The sequence below is a fragment of the Durio zibethinus genome, chromosome 24 (genome assembly GCF_047325235.1).
Source record: "Durio zibethinus cultivar Kanyao isolate XHJ-2024 chromosome 24, ASM4732523v1, whole genome shotgun sequence".
Taxonomy (NCBI): Eukaryota; Viridiplantae; Streptophyta; class Magnoliopsida; order Malvales; family Malvaceae; genus Durio; species Durio zibethinus.
This window is the reverse complement of record NC_143185.1, coordinates 5,269,695-5,297,498: the sequence shown is the minus strand read 5'-3', so window position 1 is coordinate 5,297,498 and position 27,804 is coordinate 5,269,695. Positions and strand designations below refer to the sequence as shown.

General features: G+C 29.4%; 1 pseudogene; it reads left to right on the top strand.

Moving 5' to 3' along the window:
- The first annotated feature begins 305 nt into the window (after nucleotides 1-305).
- Nucleotides 306-24,582, top strand: LOC149511881 (putative disease resistance protein RGA3; annotated as a pseudogene).
- The last annotated feature ends 3,222 nt before the right edge of the window (nucleotides 24,583-27,804 follow it).

Below are 27,804 nucleotides of genomic sequence, written 5' to 3'. Positions count from 1 at the left end.
TTTTACTTCTACCAATACAAAATACTTATAAATCATATCTATTTTGCAAAAGATTCATAATCAAGATTTATTTATTAATAACATACCATATAATCAAATTCGTTAATTTCACAAACTTAATGATAGTTTAATAAGTAATTGCATAATAAAAGTTGGTAATACTTTAAATGCATTTTTTACACAAGTTGGATAGGTAAATCATGCATAATTATGCCGAATTTGTATCATTTTAATTAAAGCTTGAGATAAATACTTATGGTTGCATCGTTGCCTTTTCCTTGATAGTGAATTATTATAGACTCATTTTGGGCTTTGAATAAGCTAATAAAGATTTATTCCAATCTAACTTATGAAGCCAAGAAACAAAGAAACCAATTCTATGGTAATTAGGGACAATGACACCATTCTCTTTCCTTGTCATTCAGATCTTTGTTGAAATCAACAAGCGTTTTCTTAATTCTTGACCAGTGCCTGAAACAAAAATGGTTGAAGCTGCCATCAGTGCTACCGTAGATGTGGCTCTATCCAAGGTTATCTTATTCATTGAAGGACACATCGACCTCGCATGCGATTTTGAGGACGACCTGAACCAGCTCTATGCCTCCGTTGCTCTAACATTAGCTTTTTTGCAAGATGCAGAGGGGCGACAACTTGATGAGCCTGTCAAAGCTTGGTTGGTAGAGCTCAGAGGTATTGCTACTAAGGCGGATGATGCATTGGATGAGTTTGCTTAAGAACATATTCGAATTAAGGTGGACACCCGAAAGAGAACACAGGGCAGCAACTACTTTTCCCTCTTCAAAATTCCCATGACATTGACTCCAAATATGGCTAAAAATGTTAAGAATATTAACATATCCCTGGATAGAATTATTGATCGGGCCTTCAAACTTGGGCTCCAACAAAGAGTTCAAAATGCGGCTCCAGTATTTAGTGGAGTAGGAATCACTGACTCCTTCGGTGACTCATCACGAGTTGTTGGAAGGGAAGCTGATGTTTCAAGAATAGTTGATCTGTTGATTGGCTCAAGCACTCAATAAACTTTCTCATTAGTATCCATAGTAGGTATCGCGGGCTCGGGGAAAACTACTTTAGCACAGTGTGTACGCAAAAATGACAAAGTAAAGAATTATTTTCATGAAATAATGTGGCTGTGTGTAGCTAAAAATTTTGATGTCTCTAGGATTTTACAGGAGATGTTAGAATCTCTAACTGGGAAAGCTTGTGACATGAAACATATGGATGCTATACTCCAGAAAATACAAAAAAACTCGGAAGGGAAAACCCACCTTCTCGTACTTGATGATGTGTGGAATGTAGATCGTAGCAAATGGGAGGTCTTAAGGGGTAATTTGCTGGGAATAAATGAAATAAAATTAGGAGTAGCATTCTTGTCACAACTCGTAATCAAAATGTTGCAGTGGTAATGGAAATACCTCATGAAAATAGTTATCCTCTTGAGCTACTGAAAGATGATGAGTGTTGGGCTATAATAATAATAATAATAATAATAATAATAAGCATTCCAAAACTCTTTAACATCTGTGGAATCGGAAGATATTGGGGAGGCTATCGGTAAAAAATGTGAAGGTGTGCCATTGGTGGCAAATGTTTTAGGTGGAACAATGTGCAATAAGCGGGATAAAGTTGAGTGTGAAAAAATCTGAGATAGTCCTCTTTGGGGTTCTCTAGAAAGAGATGAAGCGGTTGTACGTGTTTTAAAATTAAGTTTTGATCGCTTGCCTTCTCCATCTTTAAAGCAATGTTTTGCATATTGTTCTATTTTTCCTAAAGATTTCCGCATCCAAAAGGAGCAATAATTAATCCAGCTTTGGATGACGGAAGGCTTTCTTCAACAATTTAAAAGAAGTTCCCATCAGGCATTTGAGGAAATTGGTAATGATACTTCAATCACTTATTGTCAAATTCCTTATTGCAGGACGTGGAGATGGATATATATGGGTGCATTACATGCAATTCCTTTCTTTCACTAGCTGTTGTCACCGTCGTTGTTTTCCTCTCATTCCTTGCAGATCCTGCCTCATCTCATCTTGAATCATTGCTCTTCGCCTGTTCCTCATCATGTAATGTTTTCTATTCAAGATTGAAAATTAGATCCTAATTTAAGCTCAAACCCTTCTAAAACTGCATAATAAACATCATGTCTCCTTTAATACTTGTTGTTTGATTTTTTCCTCAATAGTGCTATTTGATTTTAGTGTGGTCAAGTGAAATAGTATTTGAAATCATTCCTTTCTGGGCTATACCACCAATCCGTTGAAGGTGGCTGCCTATTTGGTTTGTGTTTTCTTTAAATTCATTCCAATTTTTGTTAAGCAAAAATTCAACACTAACTAACATATATATTCCTTTTGAGTTTCAGTCTTTCAAAGCATTTTATTTGCCGATTTAAAATTTAAATGTTAAATGGTAGCCAAGATTGTGTTAAAAAGCCTGCAAATGCATGGAATTTCCTTCTGCCTAAGCCTAATGCCATTATTAACTAGTCAAAACTCAAAATTCTAGTACAACACATATAAAGCAAGTCGTAAAGGTTTCAACTAATAACTCAAAAGTTATAGGCTAAGAATATCTATGGGTTGTAGTGAACCCACATTTGTTTCCTAACTTTTATTGTTTCCTAGAATATATATGGGCTATTGTAAACTCAGATTTGTTTCCTAACTTTGACTCTTTGCTATTTACTAACCCAACCATTTGCAAGTAATCTAAACACTACTCAACCATTTATATCTCAAGCAGCCATCAACTTTTTGTTCTCTTTATCATATATTATTTTCTAAAAGTATATATTACAATTGTCAGTCTCTTATATAATTTTTTCAACTCTTTTTGCTATATATACATACATGTTTACTGAGTCTTAAACTACACAAATACAAGAAGACAAATCCTATTTCTAGTTTGAATGTAAACCAAATGTATACAAATGTGATTTTGCTTTCTAAGAATATAAACAATGTGATTTTGTTGTTAGGTCAAAAGCTCCAACACCACGAGTCCATTGTTCTATCTTTAATTTGCACTTTTCAGCTTTGCTTCATCATTATGAGTATGTTGTTATGTTGAGAGTACTTTTTTTTATTTTTCTCTTTATAGTAAACTTTAGCAATGCCTATCTCTTATCTCTATTAAGAACCACTCTCTTTAGCATTCTCTCCAAAAAAATGATCTTTGAGGAGGTCTTAACAAGTTCAGGAGAGACACTCTCTATTTAGTAACCATTATTTTGTGGTATTTTCTCTTTTTATCTCTATTTTCTAGGTTATTTTCATTACAAGATTTTAACTAATTTGTGGGTTCTTTTATTATTTGTGCTTTCTTTATCCCTAATTTCAACTTTTTTTAAGAACAAATTAGCACATACAAGAAGAGTTATTTAAATAAGCTACCTTTTTCATGTTTATTTATATATAAATAAGTAAAATTGCTAAATAATAATACTTGCTTATATTTATATTTTTTAAAATACTATTTGATTCTTTTGAAACTTTTTTATATATTTTTTACTCATTAATAATGATATAAATATGAATTTTTAGGTATATCTTGTTACTCACCACAAAATCATACTAGTTCAACTCCAACTTTTTAATTACTTGTAGCTTTGGAAAGTTTTTATTCTTCTTATTCCAATGCTCACTATAAGAAAATGAAAGATTAGTGGTAGTTTTGTAATGTCGTTTCACTTACAAATGTCGCTAGCTTCCGTATTTTTATAAAACTTAAGATATTTATTATTAAAACACCACTAAATATTCAAATAGTGGCGTTGTTACTTATAAACGTCACCCAAGACCTGATATTAGCGGTGTTTATCGATTAAAATGCCTTGAATAATCCTGTCTTAAAAATTTAAGTGAATACTAAAGGAGTTTTTACCAGAAAATGGCTTGAATAATCCTTTTAAAAATATTGATAGGGAATTACTGAAGGCATTTTTGACAGACAACACATTCAATAATCCCCTCATAAAAAATGTATGTGATTATTGAAAGCATAATCTACAAGAAATGCCTTCAATAATTTCACGAAAAAATTTTATAAGCTTATTGAAGGTGTTTTTAGTAAAAAAAATACCTTCAATAAATATCCTATCAAAATTTTATGATCATATAGATGTTAATCATAAGGTTGCATGTTTGATCCCTCCCTTCAGCCTTTTTTAGTTTTTTGGAGAGATTATTTATAATTGATTATTCTAGGCGTTTTTTGGGCAAAAATGCCTTCACCAATCGATTTAAAAAATTTTGGAGAGAATATTGAAGACGTTTTTAGTAGAGAAATGCCCTTAATAATCTATAGAAAAAATATATAATTGATTATTGAAGGTATTTTTTACCAAACTCACCTTCAATAATCCAATCAATAAATTTTTAGTTTGGATTATTAAAGGTGATTTTTATCAAAAACGCTTTCAATAATCTATACACAAAAGTTGAAACGAATTCTTAAAGGCATTTTTGGCTCAAAACACCTTTAATCATCCACACAATAAATTTGAATGGTCGGATTATTGAAAGCAATTTTTATCAAAAATACCTTCAATAACATTTTGTTAGGGATTATTCAATGCGTTTCCAGCAGAAAAACGTCCTTAATAATCTATAGGAAAAATATGGAACGGATTCTTGAAGGTGTTTTTGGTTGAAAACGCATTCAATAATCCATTCAATTAATTTTTAGTTAGTATTATTGAAAGTGATTTTTTTAAAAATGTTTTCAATAATCCATACAAAAAAGTTAGAATGGATTTTTAAAAATATTTTTAGCTCAAAACGCTTTTAATATTCTACACAATAAATTTTTAGGTGGGATTATTGAAGATAGTTTTGGTAAAAAATACCTTCAATAACATTTTGTTAGAGATTATTCAAGGCATTTTCTTACTAAATATACCCTTAATCCATAGGAAAAATATGGAATAGATTCTTGAAGGTGTTTTTGAGTGAAAGTGCCTTTAATAATTCAATCAATAAATTTTTAATAGAGATTATTGAAGGTGATTTTTGTCAAAAATACCTTCAATAATCCATACAAAATATTTGGAATGGATTCTTGAAGGCATTTTTTTCTCAAGACGCCTTTAATATTTCACACAATATATTTTTAGGTAGGATTATTGAAGGCAGTTTTAGTTAAAAACGCTTTCAATAACATTTTGTTAGGGATGATTTAAGGCATTTTTTTTTACTAAAAACACCTTCATTAATCCCATCAAAAAATATTTTTGATATTGTATATGTCAAGTCAATTGTAAGTTTATGCCTAGAAAACATTTGAAGTCAATTGTATATTTATGCCCAAAAAATATTTAGTTTATATATGTGATAGTATGAATTACATTTTAGAATTTATATAATGAACATTGTTGTATTTCAATAAATTGACCACACATCCAAATTTAAAACTGATAATGTTGCCATATTAATATACCTTTTTGAAATAATCATACTCAATACTATATTAAGTACACATAGTGTATTCATATAAAACAAATATATACTAATAATATTAAACTAATACCCTAACCTCCGAACTTAAATTTTCCATTCAATATAGCATGTTAAAAACATTATAACAATTTGTTCCTTATATATTTACATTCAACCAACAATGTCTAACCTCAAGGTTTATCAATATTGATAAATGAAAATACATACTCATACCATTCTTTACGGACTTCATCTACTTCCTCTACTGTGAAGCTTTCTTTATTCTCCCATTAAAAAAAACCAGAAGTAAATGTTAATAAAGGAGAACATAATTTAGCTTTTTATTTTTTTGAAAATATAATGAGTTTATGAAATTTATACTAACCTTGAATGATGTGGTCATAAAATCATATAAAACTATCTTTCACATAAAATGAAGGACATAATATCTGCATTCAGTATTACCGAGTTGATGAGGTACTTAAAAATTAAATTGAGTGGGTTTAAAAAATATTTATTTGCACAAGCTTAGCATAAAAGAATAAATTTCATATTTACCGGTAATTACACATATTTTAGTTTCTTTGCCTTTTTATTGAATGTAGATATTACCTTAAATTGAAAAGAAAAAAATTATTTAATACATAAATAAAATTACTTATGAAGAAACAGAAGATATATAATATAATAAAGTGTAACACCTTTTTATAAAAAGTTTAAATTTTAGGGTTAGGTATCATCATTGGATTAACTGAATTAAGTAAGTATGGCATTAAGGATTTGGTGTCAATCACTATAAGCATGCAATGACGATTGCAAAATAATAACAATGATATACTCAGATTATGCATCATATCAAATTTAGGTAAGGTTGGAATAATTTTTTATATGAATATAACTTACGGTGCATTATACGGGAGCAAATAATAATCAGTCAATCTTTTCATGCATTCAATCACATGATTAGCATGATGAGCGACTGTGTCACTCTGCTCACTAATGAAGTTGGGATCAATAAATCTAAATCTGTTGGTCAACTATCTCTACTTGAGCTCTCTATATCGGAAGCTGCATAATAATAATCAACAATACTAGTTAGTATTATACCATAATATAGATTAATACATATTAAGTGTGCATATTTGTATTTATAAGCTAACCTCATATAAGCAATAATATTAATAGCTGATAATTCATCTAGTTCACAAAATTTTTTAACCTCCTCCACACCAATATAAGAAAATGATGGTTTATCAAATAACCCTTCCTCAGACTCAATAGTTATGAAGTTTTCTTTGAATAATTAGATAACTCATCCATGGTAGCTTGAACAAGGGTCATACTCTGAGTCCCAACATCCTGCTACAATATTTAATGAAATGTAAGTATTAAAATCAAATCAATAAATATAATAAACAAATTAATAGTAAACTTATAAATAAAATCATATTTCATGGGTGTTAGCAAAGGTTGGGTTCATTATCTAACTTGCAACGGAAGCTTATCCTACGTGGACGATGCTATCCGACTAGCCTACTGGCATGTTATTCTGCATTGCTGCTAACATGGCCTCCAAAACAGCTAGTCTTTATTGTTGCTCATTGAGGCATTGTTCCTGGTCATCAAGTCGTTGTTATTATTGCTCAATAATTGCTTTATATTGTGCATTTGTCATTCACAGGGTTTTAGGTTAATTATTAAAACACTTTGATGGCAAGATAAATTTACCAACCCTACAAAATCGACCAGGTCTTTCTTTAATGCCTAATGCTAAAGACAATGGATCTTTGCCATACTGGGTTGCTAGTTCACCGAATTTAACTTTGGTAGCATAATCATCTTGAAAAACAATATAAGATAAGTTGTAACAATAAATCTATACAAGCTAGTATACAGTAATGCATACAACTACAATACTAATCATACATGATATTAAAAAAATAGTTATATATACAATTTCTTTGCCAGTTTTTCGATTGCTTTATCTATAAAGGATCCATTATTTCATATATGTTTTTATTTTCAGACATCGCATTCGAAAACTTTGATGCCAGAGCTCACTGATTCTTATTAAATTACCATAATATAAGAATTAGAATGTATTAAATGAACATTCATAAATATTCATTGATGAGTATAAAACAAGTATGTGAATACATACAAGCTTATACTTCACATTTGCATATCCTTTTCTTGCTGTCCGATGATAATATTATTGTTTAGCCCGAATGTTCTATTAGTTTTCTTTGATTTTCTATAAAAGAAAGAAATTATGTCAATCACGTATGAAGATCAAATGATATATTGCATAAAGACTTATAAACAATTTTTTGGTAATAGGTTTACGTACAGAGAAATCTTCTGAAAGTCGATATTGAATAAATTTTGTCCAATCTTGACACTTATTACATCTACATATGATGTAGGTAGAATAACCAATACATCATTTTAATCAGCCAGCGGTAAAATATCTTGGGTTGTCAATTTGCTTTTAAAGTCTCTGAATGCTTCTTCAACAGATTGCAACATAATCTTTTTACAATCAATTGGGACTTCAAACCATTCCTAAATAATTTAACATAATTAATATGAACACATTGAATTTAAATTAAATGATCATTTAACAAAATTTACGAAATAGTTGAATAAACATACCACAATTGATTGCCATATATCATCTTTTAGATCATCAAGAACTCATCACCAATTGGTATATGTAATTGAAATCCTACTACAGACAATGACACTAATATGAGTAGCCAACTTGGTAGCTCTTTCAGACATAGACTACCCACTTTGATTGAAATCAATGTGAATTTTTGTGTCACTCAGATTAATTTATTTATTTCGATCCCTTTTTTTCTTTTTTGGCCTACAAATGTGTCTTATGCATATTCAATAGAAGGAGAATTATGTTGTTCAAAGTCTATAATACTTGTAATTTTGATCATAATTATACAAAATACACAAAATGACTATCTAAATTCGATACTATATGTAATTAAATACAACCAATACCATACTACGTACAAAAACACCATTCAGTAAACCAATCAGTAATATGTTCAAAACACCCTTTAGCAAATTATTCAGGAACACCATTCAGCAAACTATTCAATATACGATTTAGTATACAATATCATACAATACCATTCAGCAAAAAAAATCACATAATACCATTTAGCAAACCACAATATTTAAAGAAAACTACACAAAAATAGCATACATGCAATGAAAGGTGTATGGATGACTATGCTTATGGTGAAATTAATAAAAATATATATGCATATGTAAATAGTAAGGAACAAAAAAAAATACCTCTATCAAATAATATGAATAATACAATAAACAAAAAAAAATAAAGACATATCGGTAAATAGAAAGGTACACGTCATTGATTTGTTGAAGGTCAGTAGTGACGATAGGCATAAAGAAACCAAAAGTCTTGTAGAAATGTGTTTATGGGTTTGGTTTGCTTGATTAATGTAGCTTTTAATTATTCTCTATACTAACAGTTTGTGATTTTAATGTTCAAGACAGGGGAATGAATATAAAAATTATAAGTGAAGGCATTTTTCTAGAAAAAATGCCTTCAATAATCCCCTTAAAATTTTAGTTGAAGATTATTAAAGGTGTTTTTTTTACTAAAAGACGCCTTTACTAATCCAAAAAAAAAAAATTATTGAAGGTATTTATTTTTAGAAAATGCCTTTAATAATTTTTTACAAAAATTAAAAAGAATTAGTTAAGGTATTTTTTTAGAATAAACGCCTTGACTAACTATCTTAAAATTTGAATAATGAAATATTGAAGGCGTGTTTCACTAGAAGATGCTTTTAATAATTCTAAAAATTTTTAAAAGAAAATTATTGAAGGTGTTTGTTCCAAAAAAAAACACCTTCAATAATTATGCACAAAAATTAAAAGAAATTATTGAAGGTATTTTTCTGGAATAAATGCCTTCAATAACCATCTTAAAATTTCAGTACTAGAATATTGAAGGCGTTTTTCACTAGAAGACGCTTTTAATAATCCCAAAAATTTTTAAAAAGAAATTATTGAATGCGTTTGTTCTCTAAAAACACCTTTAATAATTATGTACAAAAATTAAAAGAAATTATTGAAGGCATTTTGTTTTAATAAACACCTTCACTAATCATCTTAAAATTTAAGTACTAGTATATTGAAAGTGTTTTTCACTAGAATACATCTTTAAAAATCCCAAAAATTTTTAAAAGAAAATTATTGAAGGTGTTTGTTCTAAAAAAATGTCTTCAATAATTATATACAAAAATTAAAAGGAAATAGTGAAGGCATTTTTCTAGAATAAATGCATTCACTAACCATTTTAAAATTTGAGTAGTGAAATATTAAAGGCGTTTTTCACTAGAAGATACCTTTAATAATCTTAAAAATTTTTGAAAGAAAATTATTGAAGGTGTTTGTTTTTAAAAATGCCTTCAATAATTATGTACAAAAATTAAAAAATATTATTGAAGGTATTTTTTTAGAATAAACACCTTCACTAACTGTCTTAAAATTTGAGTACTAGAAAATTGAAGGCGTTTTTCACTAGAAGACGCATTTAATAATCCATAAAATTTTAAAAAAAAAATTATTGAAGGTGTTTGTTCTAAAAAAACACCTTCAATAATTACATACAAAAATTAAAAGGAAATAGTTATGGCATTTTTCTAGAATAAACGCCTTGACTAACTGTATTAAAATTTGAGTAGTGAAATATTGAAGGTGTTTTTCACTAGAATACGCTTTTAATAATCTCAAAAATTTTTGAAAGAAAATTATTGAAGGCGTTTGTTATCAAAAACGCCTTCAATAATTATGTACAAATATTAAAAGAAATTATTGAATGTATTTTCTAGAATAAACACCTTCATTAACCATTTCAAAATTTGAGTAATGGAATATTAAATGTGTTTTTTACTAGAATATGCCTTTAATAATCCATAAAATTTTTAAAAGAAAATTATTAAAGGCGTTTGTTCTCAAAAACTGCTGTTAATATTTTTGTACAAAGATTAAAAGGAAATAGTGAAAGTATTTTTTTTGGAATAAATGCTTTCAATGACCATCTTAAAATTTGAGTAGTAGAACATTGAAGACGTTTTTCATTAGAAGACGTTTTTAATAATTCCCTTAAAATTATTGAAAGAGTTAATGCAAAAAATTCCTTCAATAAATTCCATCAAAAATTAAAAAGAATTAGTCAAGGTGTTTTTTTGGAATAAACAAATTAGTGAAAGAGTTTTTGAGGGCATAAACGCCTTTAATAATCCCAAACAATTTTACTATGACTCTGTTGAAGGCACTTGTAATTTATTTAAAAAAATAGTTAAGAGAAAATTATTAAAGGTAATTTTCTTAGTAAACGCCTTCAATAATCTGGTTAAATAAAATTGTCCCTAAACTTAGTGCATCAAATCACCAACTTCAAGCTTCATCTTCATTATTTTACTATTTTTTTATACTAACTACAATTTACTTTTCCTTTCCTTCAGTTTTTAGTATTCTAGCATTGTCCTTTAAAACCCTATTTTGACTATTCATTAGTTATTTACTTTAGCTTTTACGTCATTCTACTATTCTTTTAGCTTTTGTGGGATTTTTTTTGTTTAAATAATTTTTTCTAAAATCCGCCTTCCTCAATTACCCATTTGTAACCCAGCATCCACTTCTTTTTCTTTTTTATTTTTTTGATTTTTTTTTGTATCTATTTTATCTTATTTCAACCCCAACTATAAATACTTTAGGGTACTATTTACGTTAGCAGCAGAGTTTTAACATTCATAATATTAGGTAGTTGATAAAATACTTTACAACAAGGAGTTCTGGTATTCTATAAGTACTGGTCTTGTTATTGTCTTTTATTTAAAACATAGTAAACTTAAGTATTTTACATGTTTGTTTTTATATAAATTATTTATATACATTTGGTCTGATAATGTAACAAGTATTAAACAGATAATAGTTGGATGTAAAAGTCAAGATTAAGTCAAGAGTATAGAGATTAAGTGAAAAATTTTCTTAATTTTACATTTGAGAATACAAGTGAAGATAATACAATATTATGCCCATGTGTGAAGTGTGCTAATATTGATTGGTAAATGCGTGAAGTTATTTTTGAACATTTAATTTGTATTGGATTTATTTCATGAAGAGTTTGTACCGTCATGAAGAGTTTGTACCGTCAAGGTCTTCCACTATAGTTCTTTTAACTTTAAGAGCTGTTTAATACCAACATAATCCTTTTATAGCAAATGACATTAAAGACATGTTACGAGATGTTTTTAACATCCATAACCAACATTTTCATAATCTTTCTCCCCAAAATGATGGATTTAATCAGTCTAATATTGAAATGAATGAATTTGGTGAACCTGGTATAGGTGTAGATAACCAAAAACTTGGAGGAGAAGTATCAAAGTTTTATAGGTTGCTTGTGGATATGAATGAAGAACTTTATGAGGGATCGAAACATTCAAGGTTATCTTTTTGTGTTCATTTTTTTCACTTGAAATGCTTATATGGATGACAGGAAATTTTTTGACATTATTATTAGAGTTTATGAAAAAAATATTTTTTTTTGCAAAAATCTCTAAATCTTGTAAGAAATTAAAGAAGATGATCAAGGATTTAAGTATCGGATATGAGAAAATTCATAGTTGTCCCAATGATTGTAGGCTATATTGGGGTGATAGAAAAAATCAAGAATCTTATCATTTGTGTGGTATTTCTCGTTGGGTGAACAAAAACTCCAATGAAATGTTGAATAAGGATGGTGATAAGGTCTGTGTAAAAAAGAAGCCTGTTAAGGTTTTACGCTATTTTCCATTAATGCTAAGATTTCAACGACTCTTCATATATTTCAAAACTATAAATTCAATAAAGTGGTATTATAAAAAGTGGACAGATGATGGATTATTGAGGCATTTTACAGATTCTTGGGCAAAGAAATCATTTTATTCTAAGTTTTCAGACTTTGTGTTTGATCTTTGAAATGTTATGCTTGGACTAGCATCTAATGGGTTCAACCCGTTCAAAATGATGAGTACTTCTTTTAGTACTTGGCCAGTTTTATTGATTCTTTACAATTTATCACCATAGATTACTATAAAGTAACAATAATTTATATTGTCTATGATAATTCTTAGAAAAAAAAGTCAGGTAATGACATAGACATCTATTTACAACTTTTTATTAAAGAGTTAAAGCAATTATAAAAAGAAGTTGAGACCTATGATACATAAAAAAAAGAGAATTTCAATATGCATGTTGCTTTATTATGGATTATTAATGATTTTATGCTTATACGAATTTATCTGGTTGAAGTATAAAAGGTCATTATGGTTGTCCATATTGTGGTGTATAGATATATTCAAAGTGGTTACCTAATGGTAGAAAGTTATGTTATATAGGACATCGTCAATGGTTAGATGATAATCATCAATTTAAATTCCAAAAAAATCATTTTGATGAAACTAAAAAGTTGAAGAGATCGCCTTTACCAATTATTGGATCTAATATCATGTCAAAGTTAAAATATACCAATTTCACTTATGAAAAAATGACTCCATTAAGAAAAAGAGTGACGGACATCTTTAAAGGTGTCTGGCCTCATATTATGCAAGTTGGTGATACTGATACTCAAGTTGGTGACCTTGATATTCAAAGTGATGAAGAGGATGATGAAGAAGATGACCCTAATGAGTCTGAGTTGTAGAAAAAAAGTATCTTTTTTGAGTTGCCTTATTGAGAATATAACTTATTATGCCATAACCTTAGTTTGATGCACATAGAGAAGAATGTTTACGAAAATATTATGAAATGTTATGCTTGAACTAGCATTTGATGGATTCAATCCATTCAAAATGATGAGTACTTCTTATAATACTTGGCCAATTGTATTGATTCTTTACAATGTATCATCATGGATTGCTATGAAATAACAATCATTTATATAGTCTATGATAATTTAAAATAAAAGGTCTGAGTAATGATATAAACATCTACTTACAACCTCTTATTAAAGAGTTAAAATAATTATAGGAATGAGTTAAAACTTATGATGCATAAAAAAAAAGAAAACTTTAATATGTGTGCTGCTTTATTATGGACTATTAATGATTTTTTTGCTTATATGAATTTATCTGGTTAGAGTATAAAAGCTCATTATGCTTGTCCATATTATGCTATACATACATGTTCGAAGTGGTTACCTAATGGTAAGAAGTTTTGTTACAGGGGACATCATTGATGGTTAGATGATAATCAACGATTTAGATTCTAAAAATATCTCTTTGATGGAACTGAATAGTTGAGAAGATCGATTTTACCAATCAGTGGGTCTAATATCTTATCAAAGTTAAAAGATATCAATTTCACTTATGAAAACATGACTCCATCAAAGAAAAGAGTAAGGGACATCTTTAAAAGTGCCTGGGCCCATATTATGCAACTTAGTGATACTAATACTCAAGTTGATGATTTTGATGTTCAAAGTGATAAAGAAGACGATGAAAAAAATGACCCCAATAAGTTTGAGTTGTAAAAAAAAAGAAATATCTTTTTTGAGTTACCTTATTGAGAATATAATTTATTATGCTATAACCTTGATTTGATATACATAGAGAAAAATATTTACAAAAATTTTATCGGGACAATTCTCAATGTGAATAGAAAATTAAAAAATAACTTAAAGAGTCAGCTTGACCTAGTTGATATAGGGATTCACCTTGACCTTCAACTAAAGTTCCTTCTTAATGGCAAATATCGATTGCCTACTACTTATTTTGGGATTTTTAAAGCTGAAAGAGATGTGTTTTGCAAGGTTTTGAAAAATGTCAAAGTTTTGGATGGCTATACGTCAAATATATCGAGATGTGTGAATTTGAAGGAGTGAAAACTTTTTTCATTGAAGTCACATGATTATCACATTTAGACGTAAGATTTACTTCCAATTGCTTTACGTTCATCAATGTCAAAGCAAGTCACTTCTGTGATAATTGAATTGAGTAACATATTTAAATTTCTATGTAGGAAATGAATGAATATAGAAGAGCTTAACAAACTTCAAGATCAAGTCACAATTACTTTATGCCATTTAGAGAAGATTTTTCTTCCAAACTTCTTCACTATTATGATGCATTTGGTTATCCACATTTCATATGAAGCAAAAGTCGATGGGTCGATTTATTATCGATAGATGTCTCCTATTGAAAGGTATTATTGTTTAATAGATTGATTAGGTTTTTATTGATGATCATGCCATTCTAGTTAAAAAGAACTATGACTAATATTTTATACGATAGGTTTTTATGGAGGTTAAGGTCTTATTGTAGCAATAAACGCTATCCGGAAGGTTCTATTGTTGAAGGATATTTAGTAGAAAAATGTATGACATTTTGTTTTCATTATTTGGAAGATGTTGAAACGAGATTTAATAGACCATCACGAAATATTGGTATACAGCATACTGACTCGCCTATAGTTATCTTTTTCAAAGTTTTAGACAACCAATAGACAAAGTTGAAATGGTGGAGTTAGATGATAAATCTTAAGCATAAGCACATCGATATGTTCTTTTTCATCATGACTCAATTGAATCATTTCGCAAGTAAGTTTTTTAGCAAGGAAATTGTTCATTATATTAAGCATAATTTATTGTATTTTTTTTATTATTAATACTTTATCATGATGCTTTGTAATGAGTATAAAAATAATTTGAGAGATCTTGCACATTATCAATGATCAAACCCTTGAGAGATTGATAAGTTGCTCGTAAAAAACTGTCATAAATGGTTAGAAGCAACTGTAAGTAATGCCATACTTCCCATTATGAGAAATCTACATAGAATGCTGACGATATAGCTAATATTAATAACATATATATATTTATTTCACTTTTATAGGTTTGCAGTGGAAGGCTTGTTAGTGAAAAGGTCAAGTGTCTTTCACAAGGTTCGAATAGGATTGTGAAACGCTACAAAGGTTTCATCATCAATGGATTTAGATTTCATACTAAATCCTGTGAGAGATTTAAAAGTACACAAAATTCAGGAGTTATTATTACTTTATCAACTATTAGCTATGCTAGTGCTAGGGACACAAACCCTTTAGAGAGAAATGTTTACTATTATGGCATGATTAATCACATCATTGAGTTGGATTATTATGGCAAGTGAAAACTTGCCTTATTTTGGTGTGATTGGGCGATGTGAATAGTGTAAAGGGTATTAAGAAATATCAGTATGGATTTATACTTGTGAATTTTTCTCGATTAATTCACACTGGACAACAACTCATCGATGACCTTTATGTTTTTTCATCTCAAGTCAAACAAATTTTTTATTCTGAAGATCTCAAAGAATTGGGTTGGTTTGTTATTCTTCGAAACACACTTAGAGACTTATTTGATATGGGGTTAGATACCAGAGATGATGTTGAACATAGAACTAAATGTTGTCCTTTAGCTGAACAAAACTTAGATGAAAATATCTCTAGTACCTACAGTCAGTGGGTCCCCAAAAATGTTACTGAAAACATTTATGAACCATGGTGGATTATCTATATTTTGTAATTCGAGTGTTTAATTGTAGTAAATGATTGTATGTAATTAATGTCACATTCATTATTGTATATTTATTGTATTATAAATCATACATTATCTATTAATTTAATTAAATCGATATGTTCTTTATATATCGTAGGTTATAATTTCTTAACTTCTTAATGTTTTTATATATATATATTCTAAACTAATATTTTTTATATATTCATTTTTATGATGCAAGTAAGCTACAATACGGAGGAGTAGATTGAAAGGAATATATATAAGAGATATTAGGTCAAAACCATCTACGGCACCTGTTGATATTAGCTATGGACTAAATCTTTTGAAGGGGAATGAATGTACTGTCGAACTAACTTAATCATTTCTAACCCTTCATCTAATATTGGATCTGACAATACGGAAGGTCCAAGTTTAGATAGTATCCCATTAATTGATTATGCTTTAAATTTGAATGTAGGTATCATATACCCTATATTTAGAATTCGATTATAATGATAAAAGTATTACCATTTTACAAATTTATTTTTCATTTTTTGCAATTAATAACAATGGTCAACGGAAGACTAGAGGTCGGACAACTTTGAAGAAATTGTTTGCATTACTTTCGAACGAGTGTATTGTAGTATTTACAAACTCTGATAGGCAACTAATTGGTGAAAAGGCTCAACTATTGGTTGGATTTCTAGGCATGCTTGCCTGTAATGGAATGAAATTGCTTATTCATTTTGAAACATGGCATAAAGTTTCAACAAAAGTTAGGACCGATGCTTTAAACTTTATTGAGGTATTAATATAATTAATTACATATAAAAATAAAATTATTTTATATTTTGTTTACTTATTCAAACTTTTCTTATTCTATTATTACAGTTAAGATTTGTACTTAAAATACCAACTTCATTTATGCTTAAGTCATTGGGAAAGAAATGGAAAGATTATAAGCATAATTTGAAGAATAAGTATTTTGATTAAAATACTACTGTAGAGGCGATGATAGAAAGTTTACCCCGTAATATGATTAGGTGACAATATGAACAATTAGTTAGATTTTGATTCTCAAGAAAATAAGAAGTACTAATTCATAACTTTGTATAGTATAATGAAATAATAAAAGTGTTTTATGCTTTAAGTTGGTAATATTTGTATTTCTACCATATACGTAATTACTTTTTATTACAGAAAACAGAATAGATTGGGATTGATAGCAGAAAGCAATAGAAATATAGCCATACAAGTAGATCAAAAAGTTTTGAAAGAAAGCAGAAAGAAATAGTAAGTTTATGATTTTAAATTTATTCCAATAAATGAACTTTTTATGCTGTTAAAAGATAAATATACAAATTAATAGTTAGTGTTCTATTTTAATAGTTTTGATAGTTTCAATACATGATATTAAATTTATCAAAAGTTTTAAACTTAGTTGACATAGATGATATGTATGAAAAAGTTATTGTTTACGTCTATTTAGGTAAAAATACAAATTTGTTGTTATTATTCTATTTTAACAGTATGAATAGCTTCAATACTTGATATTAAATTTGTCTGATTGATTGAACTTGGTTTCTGCGATTGATATGGGTGAAAAAATTATCGTTTATGTCGATTTTGGACTATTTTTGCCTTTAAAAGGCAAAAATACAAACTAAACTTTTGGATAGCTTTCAACAATTTGAATGGCTTCAATCTATAATATTAAACTTGTCCAAATAATTGAATTTGGTTTCCATGATCGATATATGTGAAAGGCCAAAATACTTTTATTGTTTGTGTTTGTTTAAAACTATTGTGTTGTTAAGTGGCCAAAATATAAATACAAGATATTAAAATTATTCAAAATTTTTAAACTTGATTGACAAGCTTGATATGCATGAATAAGTTGTGGTTGATATGTATCCTATCAAATAACATATGTTTTTGTATAGGAAATTGATATGGGTGGTAAAATTGGATGTGTGAAACTTTTTCGCTTAACATACACAATAAAAGACGGATTTTACATAAATGTCAAAACATAAGAAATTATGGTAATTTATAACATCTATTTTAACAAAAAGTAAATATTTACTCTTTTTAATATATTATCAATTAGTCATTAAACTTGATAGTTGTATATGACTAATTTACAGGAGAAAGCGAAAAAAAAAATGGTTATTGAGATTGAAGTAGCATCTAATGGTTCTTTCAACATGCAAGAATTGAAAAATCGAATATTCATAAAAGTTGTTGGAAAAGAAAGGCATGGACGGGTTCAAGGCCTTGGATTAGGTTCAACACCATTTACCTACTATGGATGTAGCTTTCAGCAATTTACATTTTCAACAAGTTAATCTTCGCGAGACATTTTGATATTGAGAGAGTAGTTGTAAACTAAGCAACAACGTTTCCAGCAAATGAAAGTAGAAAAAGAACATGAGCATGCCAAAATTGAGGAAGAACATGTTAGAATAGAGCAAGAGTGTGCAAAATTTTAGTAATTGCATGATTGATTCAATTATCTTATGAATTTTGTGCAACAATTCTAGGAACTGATCTCGGTGGTCTACCAACTCAGGGATTATATTTAGTAAATATTTATATTTTTTAATATAAAAAAGCTTACTATAAAGTGTTAAAAATTGTATGATATTATTTAGTAGGTTCTTGAACAAGCTAGTGACTAAGGTGAAAAAATTTATTCATCAATTAGCAGCCTTCAAAATCTATACGGTCAACAATTTCATACATTTTAATTTTCTTTGTTAATGTATTAAAAAATTTGATTGTTATTATACTAATTATTAAACTTTGTGTTAATTAGATGCATATTGGAATATGAATTAAGTTTTTATTAATTTCAGTTTTTGAATTTAAGTTTGTTTATGAAAATAATAAATATTAACAAAAAATTTTTTTTAAAAAAATACATTTCGTAATTTCACAGCGTTCGCATTCAAGAATATCGCTAAATGAATAATTTAGTGACATTTGTACCATAAAATGCTACTAAAAGTAGTGGCACTTTTATTGAAAAATATCGTTAAATTAGTGATGATTTTTTGATACAAACGCCACCAAAGTAACGGTAATTTTCTAATAAAAATGTCACTAAATTAACAACATCTCAAAATACAAATACCGTTAAAATAACGACGTTTTCTAAATACAAACGTCACTAATATAACAGTGTTTTTCATATACAAATGCCACTAATATAACGATGTCTTTTAGATACAAACACCGTTAATATAGCGACATTTTATAAAAAAATGCTGTTATTTTTTACGATACATGTATAGCCAGCACTCTAACTGATATTTTTTGTAAACGTCATAAATCTTTTAGTGGTGTTTATAAATGCTGCTAAATGTTAAAAAAAGTGCCACTAAAAATCTAAACTCCTATAGTGGCTAATTCTTCATCAATTTCTATGACTTCTGTTGAGAGAAATGAAATAATCAATGTTGAAAGACATAATACTATTGAAAAGGATGAAATTGAAATTGCCAATTATGTGAAAAAATTATGAAAGAAGAATTCAAAGGTTTGGCAAAAATTTACAATAGTGAAACTTGCTGATGGGACTGAAAAGGTATAGTGTAATCATTGTAAGATCAAGCTTGGCAAGAACAAAGATGGTACAATACAATATGAGGGGCATTTAACTAGCTATCATAAACGTCAATTGACTGAACATGGGCAAACCAATCTTTATTTGTTGTCACAAACACCTAGATCAGACAGTATGAGTTGTATTCGATCTTGAAATTATGATCAAACAAAGCTAAGAGAGATTTTGTCTTAGATGATTATGGTTTATGAACTGCCATTTGTATTTGTTGAATATAAGCTTTTCACTTTGTTGATGAAAATTGCAAGTCCCCACTATCAAAAGCTTTCTCGTGCAACAACGAAAACTAATTGTTGGATAAGTAATGATCAAAATTAGCATTATGATTGATATGTGAAAGTCAGGTTAAAAGATTCAATACATAGTGTTGACTACTCATTTTGTGGACTTTGATTGAAAACTGCAAAAAAATGTTTAGAACTTTGTTGATGTGCTTCTTACTCATAATGAAGTTGTCATTTATGATGTATTGTACAAATGCTTGCAAGAATAAGGAAAATATGCACAACTAGTGTGGATAGTGGTTCTTACAATGAGCCATAAGGATGTTGAAAGACAATTTTTTTTTTCATTAAAGGCTTTCTTTGGATGAAAAATTATTTCATGTTCTATTTTGTGTGCACATCTTAAATCTTTTGGTGTATGATGGTCTTTTTGTGATTGAAGAAATAGTTAAAAATGTAAGGGAAAGTGTGAAACACATCAAAACATCAACTCTAAATTTGAATATGTTAGTGATATTGCTAAATAGCTTCAGTTACCTAATAAGAGGTTGATTTTAGATTGTTGCACAAAGCATAATGCAACATATGCTATGTTGTCATATGTATTGGAGTTCAAAGAAATATTTCCATGATATAAAATAAGAGATTCAAGTTACTCCAACTTGCCAACTGATGAAGATTGAGTGACATTAGAGGATGTTTGTTCCTTTTTGGCTTTGTTTGTTCCTTTTTGGCTTTTTTTTTTTTCCTTTTTAACACTTTTTAATGAAGTTACCAACATCATCTTAAGTAATTAACATTTAATATTTCGAGTTTAGAACTTTTTTCATTTATGTTATAGATTTATATTATTTAATTTGAATATTTATTTCTTTTATAATTATTACGTTCTGAATATCCAATATCAATTTTATTTCTTCCTAAGCTTTAAAGTATAAAAGAATTATTGGATAAAAAATTTATAAGTGAAAAACCTTATATGAAACTAATGGTTATGCAAATGTGAAATAAATTTGATAAGTATTAGGGTGAATATAATTTGTTGATCTTTATTGTTGTTGTTCCTATATCCTAGGAATAAGATAACATTAATTGACTTTACCTTTCATGTTATCTATTTTAGAAAGGAAGCTCCTAAACATATTAAAACTATGCATGACAGCTTATATGAGCTTTATAAGAAATATGTAAATGCTTATACAACAACTAATGTTGGTAAATCTATAGAAAATGATGCACAAAAAATTGGTATTATCACCAATGTTTTTTGTAACTTGTGGAATTAGGAAGAAAAAAAGTGTTTTAATAGAAAGGTCAAAGTATGAAAATTATGTTAACAGAGTGGATACAATTCATAATGTTAATTTTGAATAAGATACGTATTTGAAAGAAAGGGTATTTATTTGCAAGAAAAATTTTAAAGAACATGATGCCTTCGAGTGGTGGAAGGCAAATAACCTTAAGTTTCGAATTTTATCAAGTAGATACATATTTGGAAGAATGAGTGTTTATTTGTAAGGAAAATTTTGAGTAATGTGAGTGGTGGAAGGCAAATAACCTTAAATTTCAAATTTTATCAAAATAGCTTGTGAAATTGTCTATTTCTATTACCACAGTGATTTTAGAATCAACTTTTAGTGCTGGTGGTAGAGTTATTAATGCATTTCGTTCATCTTTAGGAACTGATACAGTGCAAATGCTGCTTTGTGGTAATGACTGGTAATGAAATTTCTATGGTCTTAAAAGAAAAGCAAAATATAAGTAACTTTCATGTTTTCCTTTTATTTGTTATATATTTCAAATTTTATAATGGTTTTTTATTTAAAATTAATTTCTTATGTAGACTAAAGTATAAATGAAAAAATGCCGCTACTTTGAAGTTTAAAAGAACTTTCAAAGTTATTTAATCTCAACTTTTAAAGGTAAATATTTTTAATAACTTAATTTTTATTTTTAGTTCTTTAGTTTATTTATACCATTTAAAATTTTTCTTTTTAGTGAAACAAAATTCCCATGTGGTATTTTAGAATTTTGTGGAGGAACTTTCCTAGTTTTGGATTTTTTTTTTCTATGCACTAGCCACTAGCAACAATCATAGAGGTTGTTGATTATACTAAAATTTTAACACTTTCTTACATTTTTTTAGTACAATTTCTTTGAAATTTTGGCTTGATCCTCGAGAATTTTGGACAAAATACTCCTAAATGCATAAATGTTTAATGTGTAGGTGAAAATTTGGAAAATGAAGAATTTTGGAGATTTTGGATTTATTTTAAAAGATTTTTGGTGCTAAAAGAAAGAAAAGGCCAAACTAGTGTGCTTGTATTATGTTGTCATTTATGGGAGTTCTTCTTAATCCTTTCTTCTATGATTTCCTTAGCATAATTTAGTTTAATGGAACCGTATTTCAAGTCTTAATTCTTATATATCTCATTTGGGAATGTTATTTTTAACTTATTAGTGCATTATTACCTTTGTAGTATTTTTACATTTGTTTGGTAGGTAATAGGTACATTAGTGTAATTGAAAGCTAATTTTGAATTTGTAATTTCAAGAATTTTTCCAAGGTTTATAATGCATAATTTATATACTTAATGGCTTTAATTTTGTTAGCAAAATGAAGAAACCAATTGTTATAATTGACGCCAAAAAGAGAATGCCAAATTTCAATATTGATAGTTGGAAGCATTGCCATATAATCAGGACATTTTGGCGCCAATTGTGGAGATTCAAAAAGGATCAATTAGACTTGCTGAGTTGGCCATTTGAAGGGATCTAGTTGGCCATAATGCTGTTTTCTTAGAGCTGATTGGATTATAGGAATAAGGCTTGAAGTAAAGGGGAAGCTAAAGGAAAAAATCAAGCAAGCAAATGAGTAAAACAAGGGAGGAAGAAGAATCTACAAAGATGGCTGCATTTTTGAGGCTGAAGCACCTCTCATTTGCTTATAAATAGGGGAGAGTGGCCAGCCATAAAGAGCTTTTATATTTTTAGATTTTTAGTTTTAAATTTCTGCACTTCATTTTCTCTGCACTTTTATTTTCTTACTTTCCAAATAATGTTGTTTGGTAGCCAATTGCCTTTAATTTCCATGAAAATTTAACTTTCTTGCATCAATTTTCAATATACTTTCAGATTTTCTCAATGAAATTTCAAGAATCATATGTTTTTACCTTCAATTTCTATTGATTTCACGTGACCATCAATACTGTTTGGCAGTTTCAGTTTTTGACCTCTTTGCAATGTTTTGATCAGATCTTGATGAATTCTAACTTGTATTGAGCCAAAATTTTTTCTTCAATTCCTAACTTATAGATCTTTAAATTTGAAAAAAACTTTGTTCAAGTTCCATCCATAAAATTTCAAAAAAATCTTCAAAGTTTCAGTTGAAACCAGTTGGCAAACCATTTGCAGACATTAAGATTGCAGGGTTGTAGTTCTCTTGAAAAACTTCCTGAAGGAATGAAAAATTTAGTCAGCTTGAGGGATTTATATATCGATGATCCAAGACATATTCCTTATGAGATCGGATGTCTAACTGGTCTTCAATTAACTTTGCCAATATTTAATGTGGGTAAAAAAGGGACTGGGAAATTGGGATGTTTCGCTGAACTTAAAGGAGAATTGGCCATATTGAATCTCCAGTATGTTACAAACGAAGAAGAAGCTGGGGAAGCGAAACTGTGGGAGAAGAAAAAGTTATACCGGTTGAGATACTCATGGCTTACGCCGTGCTTGAGAAAGGAAGGTTATAATAACGATGTAGGAAGTATTGGAAGGGTTGAAACATCACTCAAATTTGAAAAGCTTAAGCATTGAGGATTATAAGGGAGAGCACTACCCATCGTGGTTGGCAATGAAGAGTTTTAGTGGTCCAAGTGCATGTTTTCAACACATAAATTTGTTGGAGTTGAACCTACTTGATTGTCCGAATTTAAAGTATCTTCCAAGTCTGGGGCAATATCCCAATCTCAAATTTCTTAAAACATTTGGTTTAGATAATGTGAGTTGCATAGGAAAAGAATTTTATTTTGGTAGCAATTGGTGCGATGGTGATGATGAGAAGATGCCAATCCCATTATTTCCAGCATTGGAATATTTCGTCTTTAGGGATATGAAAAAAATAAAAGAATGGTTAGAAGTGGAGCCAGCAATACCCGTGTTTCCTTTCACTAAAAGAGTTGCAATTTGTAGAATGTTACAAGTTAAGCAGGATTCCAAGAATGAGTAGATTTTCTTCACTGGAGAGACTCAATATTCATTGGTGCGAGGAGTTGAGTTGGACAGGGGAAGAACTATTTCCCTCTTCTCTCAAAATATTAAGAATAGATAGGTGTCGGAGCTTAAAGTTCATTCCAAGTGTAGAGGGTGGTATCTCTTTTCTTCAACAGCTTGTCGTGGGGGATTGTGACAAATTATGTAAAATAGAAGAGGGATTGTGACAAATTATGTAAAATAGAAGAGGGACTACTTGCCTCCACATGTCTAAAACAGGTACGCATTACGAAATGCCCTAATCTGATATCAATTCCTCTAGACGGCGGATCTCAATCTCTTTTGAAGTTTGAAGTAACAAAGTGTGAAGAATTACGAGAGATAAAGGGTGGACTATCTGCATGCCCCAGGCTTAAAACATTAGTGATAGAAGATTGTCCTAATCTGATTTCCATTCCCAGTTTAGGTGGCTTCTCTTTTCTTGAGTAAGTTACATTTTTAATCCAATTGTCATTTGTATTCTTGTTTTTCATCTCTCTCTTGAGAACTTCTCAGATTTTGATATGTTTAAATCATAATACACGTGAACTTAAATAATTTTAAAAAGTTTCCTCATCCAAACTTTGTTCCATTGTTTTTACACATGCAACTCGTGCTCCATTTGATGTGTGCTGTTTAAAAGTTTGGATTTACAGTGGGAAATCAGAGCCTTTGTTAGCTTATATTTGATCTTTCAGTCTTTTCATTTAGCAAAAAAAAAAAAAAATAATACTTAATTTGATTAAAACCTTTACTAAACCTCACTGTTTTCCACGCAATACTGAATTTTTTTTTCAGAAGAATGCACCAGAGTGATGAAGCTTAGAGTTGGATATCTATCCAACACTGGATTTTATAGAGAGAAAGTTCAAAATGATTGTCAATTTTTTCCCAGCTGAAGTTCAGGAATTCCCAGGTCTTGGTCTCTTCCACAACACCTTCACTCTTCTCTTTTAAACTCTTGAGATTGAATGGATCAGAAAAATGAAGCTCTCTGGGACACATCAACTTCAACACCTCACTGCATTAAGGAATTAGAGTTATGGAAGTTCGAAGGACTGAAAGCTTTGCCAAAGTGGTTGCGAAACCTCTCATCACTTTTATATTTACAGATTCGGAATTGTGAGAACCTAATACGTCTGCCATCTAAGGAAGCCATGTGAAGCCCCTTCAATATGCAAAATTGAAATGTTTTAGGTTATCCTCAATTAAACCATAGCTTGTGAGTTCCTCTAATTTTGTCTTGTTTTTTCTCTATCAGAAAACTTTTTGTTCAAAAGTCATCCTTTTTTCCCAAATATGTTAATTGTATTTGTCTTTGTTTAATTGTTGTGGCATGATATTGTGGGGAAGGAACTGAGAAGCACCGTTGCTTCTAGTTCAACTATTGAGAACTTTTCCTAATATAGGCAAAAGCACTTCGGAAGGTATTCTCTTAAGTACTTCAGAAATAATAGCAATGACTAGGTTATTTTTGACAAGTTTCCTTTTTTGTTGCATTAAGTTAGGTAAGCTTGATTGTGGCATTATGCAGATGATTCTTCCACGCTCTACCAGACAGTGAAGGATATGAAGGAACCACAACAGATCACAAGACTTTCTGTCATTTATTGTTTATACTAAGGAGGCCACCTATGTTTTACATTGTAACTGGAAAAGTTGGGGAGCAGCAGAGATTATAAGCATTTCTTGATTTCTGTCATTTATTGTTTATACTAAGGAGGCCACCTATGTTTTACATTGTAACTGGAAAAGTTGGGGAGCAGCAGAGATTATAAGCATTTCTTGATTTAACTGGTGACTGTTTTTCTCTTCAAAGCTACGCACGTGCAAGATTGCTATTACCCTTACTAGGAATCTTCTATCCAGCTGCAAGGTTTAAAACCATTCAAATGCAGGCACTGTTTTCTAGCTGGGAAATGTAGCAATGTGAGTGGTCGAAGGTGATACCATATTGCTCACATATCACAAATTATGTCAGATTGTGCTCATTCCATGTTTTAGTTATTCGGTTTAACGTGCTTCATGATTAATTGCATGCATCAATTACTTTTTTTGCTTTGGCTTTGAATTTGTAAATGACCTGAGATTGTATAGTATTCATGGAATGGAGATTTAGCTAGACAATCTTTTGAATGGTATCATTTTCCCAAGCCTAGCGTGCTGATATACATATATTATAAAGTTAGTTAACTCCTTACAAATAATATATATCTCAACATTTTGTTTCTTATTTTTTGAACTATTTTACTTATCACAACTTGATATAAACAATATGACCTTTGACAGCTCAAGGTTGTGTTTCAGTTGTATCACTATCGAATATGTGAGGCACTTAACAGTAGCAATAGGTTTGTTTCTGCAACACCACACCAGGATTTAGAAGCTTAGACCAGGAGGGCTGAGGATTCAATGATCTCATGTACTACCTTTTATTATTCTGGTAATCTCCATGTTCAAAATTGTTTTTCCACAACAACATACTATTATGCATGACTGAGGATCTCAAAGGTTGAGAAATATGTTTGCTTGACAGACTTATATTTGTTTGTTGCGAAGAAATGATACTAGCTCAATTACATGCTAAACAAGATGCTTGTGCATAACATTTGTTGGACTAGAGGCTTAACCTATGGCTCGAACAGATCCTTCACTTTACGTGTAGAAAGTGGAAACTGTTCTATGGCTCAACAGAGATATGTATGATTCATGGAATGGTTTCTGCATACTGTTATCCGGCTTCTAACTATAATATGATTGCACTAAAATGGTATTGAACCTTGAGCTTTGTGGTTTCTTTATTGTAAGTTTCTCTTGAAATTTCTCTTGTTTTAATCATCTTTCTACCTCACCTCATTCAGACACTGGGAACTCATGCCGCTCCTTGATGGTAAGCTTTGCTTTGCTGTTTCCCTAGTCTTTTCTTTCGGTTTGGTGGAGCTATAAATTGTTCTTTGCCTGGTTTAAACTTTTAAAGTAGCTGTGATTGTGTGATAAATAATGTGAAACAACACTCAATGTAGTTTCCATCCATGCTTGCCTTGACAATTGTTTCGATTTTTGTGTGTTTTCTGAACTATTTATTCCAGTGACTAACCATTTTAATATGCTTCCTAGATCTTTTAAGCATTATAGCTCAAGACACCTATGCTGAAACAAAGTGATTCACCTGAGAAGGACAAGTATTGGTGTGTTCTTGGAGGAGCTGAATTCTATCATCAAATCAGGGGATGTCGCATATCTCGATCTGAAAAACATATACATAATATTAAGGAACATTGTACAGTAAAGTATACCTTATTTAACATTCACTAATTTAATATGTACAAAAGGTACGAAGTGCACAACTAATTTTACATACTCTCTTTTATGCTTAATAAAATAATAAAGTATGGAAATATATTTTCGTGTATTAATGATTTGTTGACTCTCTAGTTGCTAATTTGAGTGATTTTTTTTTATTTAATATATTTTGTTAGTTATGTTTTGATCTTGAAGCTCAAAAAATCAATGATCTTACCAAGCTCTTTGCATTGTTGAAAAATAAATAAATTTTAAAACATTATAAAATGGATTATAAGGTTACAAAAGATGCAGATCAATATATATATACACTAATTTATTTTATTTTTCAAACTCTTTATGGTCGCAACAAATTTACATATTTCTTGC